General features: G+C 36.0%; 1 non-coding gene across 1 annotated transcript; it reads left to right on the forward strand.

Moving 5' to 3' along the window:
• The first annotated feature begins 11,021 nt into the window (after positions 1-11,021).
• LOC128578887 (small nucleolar RNA U13) lies at positions 11,022-11,122 on the forward strand. The gene has a single exon (XR_008377981.1). It is a non-coding gene; the product is annotated as a small nucleolar RNA U13 (small nucleolar RNA).
• Positions 11,123-11,359: the final 237 nt, after the last annotated feature.

Below are 11,359 nucleotides of genomic sequence, written 5' to 3' on the forward strand. Positions count from 1 at the left end.
GATAGGTAAAGAAAATGTAAAATAAATATACATATGCAAAAAACAAAAAAGAATAAATATACATATATAATTGTAGCAAAAAATTTATACACCAGAAGGGGAAAAATAAATGCATTTTTAATATCTTATAAAAAACAAAATACTAGTTGAATAATATTACAGTATTTTGTCACTTAAGTATATTTCTATCCAGCAAATTTAAGACGTTGATTTGAAGATGATTCTGCTCTCCTGTGTTCAGAAGAAATGGCCTTGTCTAGTTGAAATGATAAATAACACTGAGATATTAGCATGCTATTTTGATGTCTTCTGATTACAGAATAATTTTAGCTTCAGCTAAAACCATTTAATGGTTTTGTCAATTTTTTCTGCTATCACTTGATTAAAATATTTTTGAGAATCTTACCTGTGGTGCATCTTACAAGGGTACATGTGAAACTTAGTAAATGTAGAATATAAATGTCTTAACACAATAACTAAGAAAATGCCAGGAAGGCTATGTTAACCAGTGTGATGAAAATATGTCAAATGGTATATAAAACAAGTGTATGATGCCCCATGATCGCATTAATGTACACAGCTATGATTTAATAAAATATATATATATTTTCAAGAATCTTAAAATACCAAAACTTTAGAAATTCAAATATTTAGAACCGCAAAAGATATGAAGCTCAGCATTTATGATAAACACAGGTCTGTATTCTTCAATATTCACAGGGATGAAAAATAACATAAAAGAAATTAAACATACTTTTTATTCAGATTTCTTGCTCAAATGAAGTCTGAAGCACAACATGGCTTTTGACGGGTTTTATTATTATTATTTCTTTATTTTTTGGCCAGGGCTAGGTTTGAACCCGCCACCTCCAGTATATGGGGCTGGTGCCCTACTCTTTTGAGCCACAGGCACTGCCGATTGAGGGTTTTTTTGGTGTTTTTTTATTTTATTATTTTTTTTTGATTCATTGAGAGTACAAAGAATTAGGTTCCACTGATTGCATTTGTTAGATAAAGTCCCTCATATAATTGTGTCCTACCAACAGGGCTATTTGGAGCCGCTTTACTATTAAAACGATGTTTGTACAAATGTATAAATATTTAAAGCATTCCTCACATAATGTTTATTGTTTGTGTCCATAAAGAGAGAAAAAAAAATCCTTAAAACTTAATCCATATAATATTTTAAGCTCCATGAAAACACAAATCAGATAAATGTTATCAATTCATTTCAAACATTATGGAACATACTGGCTTATTCAATGCATATCTGCTGAACAAAGAATTGAATTACGACTTACAGTCCAAGGCGGAGCAAGATGGCAGCCGAGTAACAGTTTCCTTGCATCTGGGCACTGTGAGCCTGGGGAGATAGGACTCCAGGCATCTCTGGCTGGTGGGATCTGCCTATCATCACCCCTGTGAGGATACAGGGAGTCAGCGAGAGACTTCTGGACCCCAAGAGGAGGACTAAAACAGTGGAAAACCGACAAGTGGTCGCGTGTGTTCAATCCGTCTAAACCCGCCCGCAACTGTAAGTTCAGTAGCAACGAGACTGCAAACCAGAAAGGCCTTACCTGTGATCTGTTTTGGTGTCTTTGGACTTGGCACTCAACTGAATTGCCTTTGGGAGAGCCTGAGCGGGAGTGCGGAGAACTTTGGCCTTTGTCTAGGGCCCCAGTCTGAGCCGCTGAGCCAGACGGAGCTAATAGTGTTTGGCTCTGGGTCACAGGCAGCCATTGTGAGCGATCTGCCCCGGCAAGCTCCGCCCTCAGGGTCGCAGAGCTGGAATTGGGAGGGAGCTGATAACCCAGCGACCAAGTAACCTAAGGGCAGAGTCTGAGACGCCTTGCAGCCCTAACCCTCGGGGGCAGAGGGACACCAGTTTTGGCACACAGGGCAAGTGGATAGCCACTTCAGCAGTGATTCCAGCAACAAGCACTTCCCTGGGAAAGCTTCTGCTCAGCAAGTGAACAAGCGCAAAGTGCCTTTTAAGAGGGCTGAAGAGAGATTTAGGGTGTCTACCTGTTGGGGTTTGAGAAACTAGCAGCCTCCAGTCGTATCAGAACTGTGATTAACATCTCAAACCCCAGAAGACCATGTGTTACCCAGACAATATTCAATAACAAATACATACTGCTTTGTTTTTGGTTGTGTTTTTCTTTTTTTTTTTTTTTTGGTTTGGTTGTTTTTTTTTGTTTGTTTATTTTGATGTTGTTGATTGTTGTTTTGTTTTTTAAGTTCAACCTTTTCCATACAGATCCTTTTTCTTTCTCAATTTTTCTAGTTTAATTATAATTTCCCATTGCTGCCTATTTCAATAATTAGAACTTTATTTTTGTTAGTGTTTCTACCGCTATTATTTGGTTTTTCCAGCCAATTTTATCCCGTAAAGTTTTCTGTTTGCTTGTTTTGGTTTGATTCATAGCATTTTTGTCTTTCCTCTCTACTTGGTGGAGGTGGGGTACTGTGTCTGATCAGAATAGCAAAGACCTGCTGACCTCAAGGGAACCACCCAACTGCACACCCCCAGAAGGTGTTTTTTTTTTTAAGGTTGCATCAAAGTACCCTACTGTACACCTATATTGCTCTGTCTCCCTCTTTCTGTGCCTCTCTTCTTTTTGTCAATATTCCTTTTATCCACCCCCTCTCCTTTCTCTATTTTTCTTATCACTCGGTCCTCCTTTCTTTCATCCCTTTTTTGCTCTTCAACCTTCTCACCCTTCTGGTCCTGTAACCCTTAGTCCACAGGCACGAGAACTTAAAGAGCAAGAGGAAGTGAAAGGAAAATTAGGGCAAGGAAACAGATAAAAGAAATCACTCATGAGGAAGAATCAGCAGAAAACTCCAGGCAACATGAAAAACCAGTCCAGAACAACCCCGCCAAGATACCATGAGGTAGCTACTGCAGAGGATTCCACCTATACAGAAATGTTAGGAATGACAGAAAGGGAATTTAGAATACACATGTTGAAAACAATGAAAGAAATGATGGAAACAATGAAGGAAACTGCTAATAAAGTGGAAATTAACCAAAAGGAAATTCAAAAACAGAATCAAATAAGAGATGAACGATATGAAGAATATAAAAAGGATATAGCAGAGCTGAAGGAAATGAAACAGTCAATCAGGGAACTTAAAGATGCAATGGAAAGTATCAGCAACAGGTTAGACCATGCAGAAGAAAGAATTTCAGAGGTAGAAGACAAAGTTCTTGAGATAACTCAGATAGTAAAAGAGGCAGAAAAGAAGAGAGAGAAAGCAGAACATTCACTGTCAGAATTATGGGACTTTCTGAAGCGTTCCAACATACGAGTTATAGGAATTCCAGAAGGGGAAGAAGAATGCCCCAGAGGAATGGAAGCCATACTAGAGAATATTATAAAAGAAAATTTCCCAAATATCACCAAAGATTCTGACACACTGCTTTCAGAGGGCTATCGGACCCCAGGTCGCCTCAACTCTAACCGAGCTTCTCCAAGACACATTGTGATGAACCTGTCCAAAGTCAAGACAAAAGAAAAGATTCTGCAAGCTGCCAGGAGTAAGCGCCAGTTGACCTACAGGGGCAAATCCATCAGAGTGACCGCAGACTTCTCTAATGAAACTTTCCAAGCAAGAAGACAATGGTCATCTACCTTTAATCTACTTAAACAGAACAATTTCCAGCCCAGAATTCTGTACCCTGCTAAGCTAAGCTTCAAAATTGATGGAGAAATCAAATCATTTACGGATATACAAACCTTGAGGAAATTCGCCACAACAAGACCAGCTCTACAGGAAATACTTCAACCTGTTCTGCACACTGAACACCACAATGGATCAGCAGCAAAGTAAGAACTCAGAAATTAAAGGACAGAACCTAACCTCCGCACTGTTGCAAAAGATAAAACTAAGCAATGGACTCTCACCAAATAAGACGAATAGAATACTACCACACTTATCAATTATCTCAATCAATATTAATGGCTTGAATTCCCCACTGAAGAGACATAGATTGGTTGACTGGATTAAAAAACACAAGCCATCCATTTGCTGTCTGCAAGAAACACACCTGGCTTCAAAAGACAAATTAAAGCTCCGAGTCAAGGGTTGGAAGACAATTTTTCAGGCAAATGGAATTCAGAAGAAAAGAGGAGTTGCAATCTTATTTTCAGATACATGTGGATTTAAAGCAACTAAAGTCAAAAAAGACAAAGATGGTCACTTTATATTGGTCAAGGGAAAAATACAACAAGAAGACATTTCAATTCTAAATATCTATGCACCCAATTTAAATGCTCCCAGATTCTTGAAACAGACCTTACTCAGTCTGAGCAATACGATATCTGATAATACCATAATAACAGGGGACTTTAACACTCCTCTTACAGAGCTGGACAGATCCTCTAAACAGAAATTAAACAAAGATATAGGAGATTTAAATGAGACCCTAGAACAACTGTGCTTGATAGACGCATATAGAACACTCCATCCCAAAGATAAAGAATATACATTCTTCGCATCACCCCATGGAACATTCTCCAAAATTGATCATATCCTGGGACACAAAACAAATATCAACAGAATCAAAAGAATTGAAATTTTACCTTGTATCTTCTCAGACCATAAGGCACTAAAGGTGGAACTCGACTCTAACAAAAATGCTCGACCCCACACAAAGGCATGGAAACTAAACAATCTTCTGTTGAATAACAGATGGGTGCAGGAAGAAATAAAACAGGAAATCATTAACTTCCTTGAGCATAACAACAATGAAGACACAAGCTACCAAAACCTGTGGGATACTGCAAAAGCAGTTTTGAGAGGAAAATTCATCGCTTTAGATGCCTACATTCGAAAAACAGAAAGAGAGCACATCAACAATCTCACAAGAGATCTTATGGAATTGGAAAAAGAAGAACAATCTAAGCCTAAACTCAGTAGAAGAAAAGAAATATCCAAAATCAAATCAGAGATCAATGAAATTGAAAACAAAAGAATCATTCAGAAAATTAATGAAACAAGGAGTTGGTTTTTTGAAAAAATAAATGAAATAGATAAACCATTGCCCAGACTAACGAGGAATAGAAAAGTAAAATCTCTAGTAACCTCAATCAGAAATGATAAAGGGGAAATAACAACTGATCCCACAGAGATACAAGAGATCATCTCTGAATACTACCAGAAACTCTATGCCCAGAAATTTGACAATGTGAAAGAAATGGATCAATATTTGGAATCACACCCTCTCCCTAGCCTCAGCCAGGAAGAAATAGAGCTCCTGAACAGACCAATTTCAAGCACTGAGATCAAAGAAACAATAAAAAATCTTCCAACCAAAAAATGCCCTGGTCCACATGGCTTCACTCCAGAATTCTATCAAACCTTCAAGGAAGAGCTTATTCCTGTACTGCAGAAATTATTACAAAAAATTGAGGAAGAAGGAATCTTCCCAAACACATTCTATGAAGCAAACATCACCCTGAACCAAAACCAGGAAAAGACCCAAACAAAAAGGAGAATTTCAGACCAATCTCACTCATGAATATAGATGCAAAAATTATGAACAAAATCCTAGCCAATAGATTACAGCTTATCATCAAAAAAGTCATTCATCATGATCAAGTAGGCTTCATCCCAGGGATGCAAGGCTGGTTTAACATACGCAAGTCTATAAATGTTATCCACCATATTAACAGAGGCGAAAATAAAGATCACATGATCCTCTCAATAGATGCAGAAAAAGCATTTGATAAAATCCAGCATCCTTTTCTAATTAGAACACTGAAGAGTATAGGCATAGGTGGCACATTTCTAAAACTGATTGAAGCTATTTATGACAAACCCACAGCCAATATTTTACTGAATGGAGTAAAACTGAAAGCTTTTCCTCTTAGAACTGGAACCAGACAAGGTTGTCCTCTGTCACCTTTACTATTCAACATAGTGCTGGAATTCTAGCCAATACAATTAGGCAAGACAAGGAAATAAAGGGAATCCAAATGGGAGCAGAGGAGGTCAAACTCTCCCTCTTTGCTGACGACATGATCTTATACTTAGAGAACCCCAAAGACTCAACCACAAGACTCCTAGAAGTGATCCAAAAATACAGTAATGTTTCAGGATATAAAATCAATGTCCACAAGTCAGTAGCCTTTGTGTACACCAGTAACAGTCAAGATGAGAAGCTAATTAAGGACACAACTCCCTTCACCATAGTTTCAAAGAAAATGAAATACCTAGGAATATACCTAACGAAGGAGGTGAAGGACCTCTATAAAGAGAACTATGAAATCCTCAGAAAGGAAATAGCAGAGGATATTAACAAATGGAAGAACATACCATGCTCATGGATGGGAAGAATCAACATTGTTAAAATGTCTATACTTCCCAAAGCAATCTACCTATTCAATGCCATTCCTATCAAAATACCAACATCGTACTTTCAAGATTTGGAAAAAATGATTCTGCATTTTCTATGGAACCGGAAAAAAGCCCATATAGCTAAGGCAGGTCTCTGTAACAAAAATAAAGCTGGGGGCATCAGCATACCAGATTTTAGTCTGTACTACAAAGCCATAGTGCTCAAGACAGCATGGTACTGGCACAAAAACAGAGACATAGACACTTGGAATCGAATTGAAAACCAAGAAATGAAACTAACATTTTACAACCACCTAATCTTTGATAAACCAAACAAGAACATATCTTGGGGGAAAGACTCCCTATTCAATAAATGGTGTTGGAAGAACTGGATGTCTACATGTAAAAGACTGAAACTGGACCCACACTTTTCCCCACTCACAAAAATTGATTCAAGATGGATAAAGGACTTAAATTTAAGGCATGAAACAATAAAAATCCTCCAAGAAAGCATAGGAAAAATACTGGAAGATATTGGCCTGGGGAAAGACTTCATGAAGAAGACTGCCATGGCAATTGCAACAACAACAAAAATAAACAAATGGGACTTCATTAAACTGAAAAGCTTCTGTACAGCTAAGGAGACAATAACCAAAGCAAAGAGACAACCTACACAATGGGAAAGGATATTTACATATTTTCAATCAGACAAAAGCTTGATAACTAAGATCTATAGAGAACTCGAATTAATCCACATGAAAAAAGCCAACAATCCCATATATCAATGGGCAAGAGACGTGAATAGAACTTTCTCTAAAGACGACAGACGTATGGCTAACAAACACATGAAAAAATGTTCATCATCTCTATATATTAGAGAAATGCAAATCAAAACAACCCTGAGATATCATCTAATCCCAGTGAGAATGGCCCACATCACAAAATCTCAAAACTGCAGATGCTGGCGTGGATGTGGAGAGAAGGGAACACTTTTACACTGCTGGTGGGACTGCAAACTAGTACAACCTTTCTGGAAGGAAGTATGGAGAAACCTCAAAGCACTCAAGCTAGACCTCCCATTTGATCCTGCAATCCCATTACTGGGCATCTACCCAGAAGGAAAAAAATCCTTTTACCATAAGGACACTTGTACTAGACTGTTTATTGCAGCTCAATTTACAATTGCCAAAATGTGGAAACAGCCTAAATGCCCACCAACCCAGGAATGGATTAACAGGCTGTGGTATATGTATACCAGGGAATACTATTCAGCCATTAAAAAAAATGGAGACTTTACATCCTTCGTATTAACCTGGATGGACATGGAAGACATTATTCTTAGTAAAGCATCACAAGAATGGAGAAGCATGAATCCTATGTACTCAATTTTTATATGAGGACAATTAATGACAATTATGGTTATGGGGGTGGAACAGAAAGAGGGAAGGAGGGAGGTGGGTGGGGCCTTGGTGTGTGTTACACTTTATGGGGGCAAGACATGATTGCGAGAGGGACTTTACCTAACAATTGCAATCAGTGTAACCTGGCTTATTGTACCCTCAATGAATCCCCAACAATAAAAAAAAAAAAAAATACTTACAGTCCAAACAAAAAAAAAAGAATTGAATTACACGTATTTGCCATTTACATTCATAACCCATTGGTCCTAATTATGTGAAACAAAAAAACAATACCTTAAATAATTTGCTGTGTTTATAAGCAAATAAGAGCAAATATATAAATGAATTTCCTACTAATAAATCATAGCAGAGAGAGGAACTTACGGGTTTAGCTATAAATCTTTGTCCATTTACTATATAGCACGATGCCTGCAAAGAGAAGACATTTGTTGGATAAATGTATGAATGAAACTTAAATCAGAAATCATGAGAAAATAAAGATCTTGCACAAATTTCGTTCATTATTCATAGTATCTCCTTATTCATCTGTAATGATATCTACTATCTATGGTTTCATTCTTGACGTAAGTTTTTTCTTGTCGATTTTATGGTTGCCAGTCTTGTTAGAGGTTTATAAATTTTCTCCATCTTTTCAAAGAACCAGTGACTGCTTTCATTGCTTTTCTTCATTGTTTTGCATTTTCTATTTAATTGATTTCTACTTTTATCTTTATTATCTTCCCCTTTCTGCTTGCCTTGGATTTATTTTGCTTTCCTGTGTTCTCTTGAGGTGGGCGTGTGAATTGTTGATTTAAGACGTTTTCTCTTTTGTAATGCAAGCATTTAGTGCTATAAATTTCACTCTCAGCACTACTTTAGGTGTGTCCTAAATATTTTGATACCTTGCATTTTCATTTTATTCAGTTTAATGTGTATTTTCACTTCCCTCAAAATTATTCTTTGATCTATACAAAATTAAGATGTGTGTTATTTAATTTGTGTTTGGAGATTTTCCTATTATCTATTATTGATTTCTAGATTAATTTCATTATGATCCAAGAACATACTAAACCCTTACATTTTTTAAGTTAGTTTTATGGCCCAGGATATGGCATGTCTTAGTATATATTCCCTGTGGAATTCACAAAAAAATATGTATTCTGCTGTTGGCTGAAGTGTTCTAAAAACGTCAATCATGTGCTGTTGGTAAATGGTGTTGTTCAATGAAATGGATGTATCTAAAGCAAGCAATTCAATAGGAGTCTTCTCAGTGCGGACTGGTTAAGATTCGTTTTGCATACACTGTTTTGTTTTACAATGTGAAGTCTCATGTATAAGTTTATGACAGCAATGCAATTTACCATGATTGTCATATTCAGGCTCTTGTCTGAAAAATGTAAAACCAATATATACTTTATTTTGCTGCTTCCATATTCTATCCCTACATTTGCATTTAATGTAGCTTTGGAGGAGATAAAATAAGGGGCAACAGTTACGATTACATAGGTCAACAAATCATTTTTCCATGAAATTTAGATACTTATAGATACTACAATGAAGACTAAGAAAATCATTTAAAAAATTATCTTCATCTCCATTTAATGACTATCTCATAAATGTGTTCATCTCCATTTAGTGACTGTCTCTCAAAAATGTGTTTATACTAGATTAATATTTTTGGTAGCCAAGAATAGTAAATTTAGCATATCAAAGCAAAACAAATTGTTTTGATAATAATCAATATGCACAGAAAAGTAAGCTAATATTAAATGAATGTGAGGATAAGAAATTTTAAATAGAAACATAATAGATTTTGAGCCTTCCACACCTTGGATGAGATTAAGAAGATTTTAAACTTAACCAAGATTACATTTTTAGAACTTTTAACCAAAGTATCATTTATAACTTAGTCACAAATTTTCTAACTTTCTTTGTAATTCTCAAAGCCTCAAAGCCTCTGTAATTCTCAATGCAGTCAGCAAAAACTTAAAGATTTGAGGAACTGCATTCTGCTGTCATGCCTCTTCTCATTTAAACATGAAATTAATCATAAAGCTCCTCACGAAGTACTATAAAATACACCAAAGGTTTTATTTGGGCCAAGGCAAGCCCATAAACCAGATAAATCTATAATAACTGATAACACATTAGCAGTACCATTTATTAATATATATATAGTTATAATCAGCCATCACTGAAGAAAGTTTATTAAAATAAACTTGTAGTAATATAAACTAAAGAGTAGTACACAAGCCTTCTTAATCAATTATAATTTATTTGTTCAATAAAGCACACAAAACTGCAACAGCACATTTCATTTTTTCCCTAGGAAATCAATATCCACAATAGAAAATAAATGTCAAATTGAAGCCATGAATTTTGTGCATGTGATACATTGGAAATAGCTCTGGACTGGTGCTCAAGGCACCAGAGTTCTATCTAATTTAGCCACTATCACTTACTTTGGAAAAGCAACACCTCCTTAAAGACTTAGTTTCTCTTCCAAATTTAATTCATCGTCTTGTTACTTAAGTTTCACTGAATGCACATTTCTAATAGAGGAATATAGGATATATGCTATTAGGAGCACATTAATTATAATTATTTCCTGTAATCTTTCAAAATCCTAGATTCTGTCCACTAAGTTGTGGGATTTTGTTATTGTTGCTAAAATCAACAGTAGAAATATGCATTAAAGTATGTTTAGGATTTAAGAATCTTTATTCCCTTTGTTAGCATTACAGGGCAAGAATAATGAATTTGTGTTAACTTAAAGCCAAATGTGTTTCCAATAATATGTTTTATAAATATGGAATTAGGTATAAAAATAGGTCATGGTGCTGAGCATGGTAGCTCATGCCTGTAATACCAGCACTTTGGGAAGCCAAGTGGGCAGATCACCTGAACTCACGAGTTTGAGACCAGCCTGAGCTAGAGTGACACCCCCATCTCCAAAGAAATAGCTGGGCATTGTGGTCCTGTAGTCCCAGCTAATCTGGAGGTTAAGGCAAGAGAATTGCTTAAGCCCAAGAGTTAGAAGTTGCTATGAGCTATGATGCCAGGGCACTCTACCTGGGGTGACAAAGTGAGACTCTGTCTCAAAACAAAACAAAAAAAAAGGTCACTGTCACTGCTCCTGTATTCCTTCAGATTACCAATTTCCTTTTACATAATTTTCTGTGATTTATTAGTTTAGACTTACTCTTTCTTATTACTTGAAATTCAGGTGGTAAATTTCAATTTAACTTCAATATCCAAATCAAAAAATCTTGTCAGATCCTTTTGTAGTTCATAAGTTTGATGATTGGGTTTTCATGCGCATGTGTGAGATGTGCCTCCTATGAATCTTGCTACAATGGCACATTACCCATCTGACATGAAAAAAGAAAATCTATGCAAATATTAAGCTATTTGAGTATTGCTCATCTTACTCCAAATAGCGCAACAAAATTAGTTCTTGCAACCAAAAATAAGAACAAAACATATTCTAAACAAAAAGTATTTTATATGACCTCCTATAATAACAGAGATTATTAAGACAAAATGTGTTAACAGTTCTTTTGATATAAAGCATCAAAACACAATCTGCATAACAGAGAAAAGAATATTAGCCA

The sequence above is a fragment of the Nycticebus coucang genome, chromosome X (genome assembly GCF_027406575.1).
Source record: "Nycticebus coucang isolate mNycCou1 chromosome X, mNycCou1.pri, whole genome shotgun sequence".
In the NCBI taxonomy this organism is placed as follows: Eukaryota; Metazoa; Chordata; class Mammalia; order Primates; family Lorisidae; genus Nycticebus; species Nycticebus coucang.